We start from the raw sequence: 1,588 nt of genomic DNA on the forward strand, positions 1-1,588 counted from the left end.
CCTCATCTTTCTGGGAGCATGTGCGGCAGGCACACCACTCCTGAGAGTTTGATATTCTGGTGGTGGCATCCCTGGGAGCTGGTGGCCAGTGTCAGGCTCAGGCTCAGGCTGTACTGCCTCCCTGGCTTACTCGGGGGGCAGTGGGCAGCTGGAGAGGAGGAAAATGAGGGTGAGGAGGAGGAGAGCAGCTGGCAGATGAAAAGGAAACCCCTTTTGCTGCTCTCGTGACTGTAGAGGATGGACAAAAAGCCTGTGGAAGGGTAGCTGCATGAGTGGTGGAAGTTCTAGGATGCCGAGTACTATTACAACAGTAATATCTACTACCACACTACTACTATTACTACTACTACTACTACTACTACTACTACTACTGTTACTAATAGTAGCTAACATTTCTTGAGCACATGCAAAGTGCCAGGCACTGTGCAAAGTACTCTGTATGCATTGCTCATTTTAACCTTTTAAGTATCTCTGCAGATAGTTTTTTTTAATGGGTTTATTTATTTATTTTTTTAAATTTTTTTAAATGTTTTTTATTTATTTCTAGAATAGAGAGAGAGAGAGAGACAGCGTGAGCAGGGGAGGGTCAGAAAGAGAGAGAGTCACAGACTGAAACAGGTTCCAGGCTCTGAGCTGGCAGTCAGCACAGAGCCCGACGTGGGGCGCGAACCCACGAACCTCGAGCTCATGACCTAAGCAAAAGTCGGACACTTAACTGACTAAGCCACCCAGGTGCCCTGGTTTATTTATTTTTGAGACAGAGAATCATCACTTCTCGGCCTTTTGGCCAAGATCAAGTGTAGTATCTGTTCTTATCAGTTTAATATTTTCAAGACAGAGAGAGACAGAGCACAGCCAGGGGAGGGGCAGAGAGAGAGGGAAACACAGAATCTGAAACAGGCTCCAGGCTCCAAGCTGGCAGCACAGAGCCCAACTTGGGGGTCCAACTCACAAACCATGAGACCATGACCTGAGCCGAAGTCGGATGCTCAACTGACTGAATCCCTCAGGCTCCCCTGTAGGTAGTTTTTTGTATCCCGTGTGCATGCTGGAGGCTCATATACATACAGTAAGCACCTTGCCTGCAATATCCCACCAGCTCTTGCTTAATTGTGACGGTTCAGTTTGTACATTTGAGGACCTAGTGTGTGTTAGACCCTCTTGGGCATGGTATACAGTCTCTACAGTGTCTGAGCAGGTTCATAATTGGGTGCTTATCCAAACCAATATTCATTGTTTTTATATCTTATTTTGGGGGGTGCTCAAAATAGGCAAATGTATAAATAAAATTTTGTTTGTTTTGCTCTTTATTTTGATCTCTCTCTTTTGAAGATATTTATTTATTTTGAGAGAGAGACAGCACGAGCAAGCAGGGGAAGATCAGGGAGAGNCCCAAGCAGGCTCTGTGCTGATAGCCAGGCTCCTGATGCCAGGCTTGAACTCATGAAACATGAGATCATGACCTGATCTGAAACCATGAGCTGGACACTGAACTGACTGAGCCACCCAGGCACCCTTATGTTGACCTCTTTAGCAACTTATGTTCACTATTTTAAAATCAGACTAAATTAATAAGGAGGAAAAAGAA

At 45.4% G+C, this 1,588-nt stretch overlaps 1 non-coding gene across 1 annotated transcript; it reads left to right on the forward strand.

The window, feature by feature from the left end:
* Positions 1-767: 767 nt before the first annotated feature.
* LOC144242754 (U2 spliceosomal RNA) lies at positions 768-952 on the forward strand. The gene has a single exon (XR_013338453.1). It is a non-coding gene; the product is annotated as a U2 spliceosomal RNA (small nuclear RNA).
* Positions 953-1,588: the final 636 nt, after the last annotated feature.

Source organism: Crocuta crocuta, unplaced genomic scaffold (assembly GCF_008692635.1).
Source record: "Crocuta crocuta isolate KB4526 unplaced genomic scaffold, BGI_CrCroc_1.0 scaffold36, whole genome shotgun sequence".
NCBI lineage: Eukaryota > Metazoa > Chordata > Mammalia > Carnivora > Hyaenidae > Crocuta > Crocuta crocuta.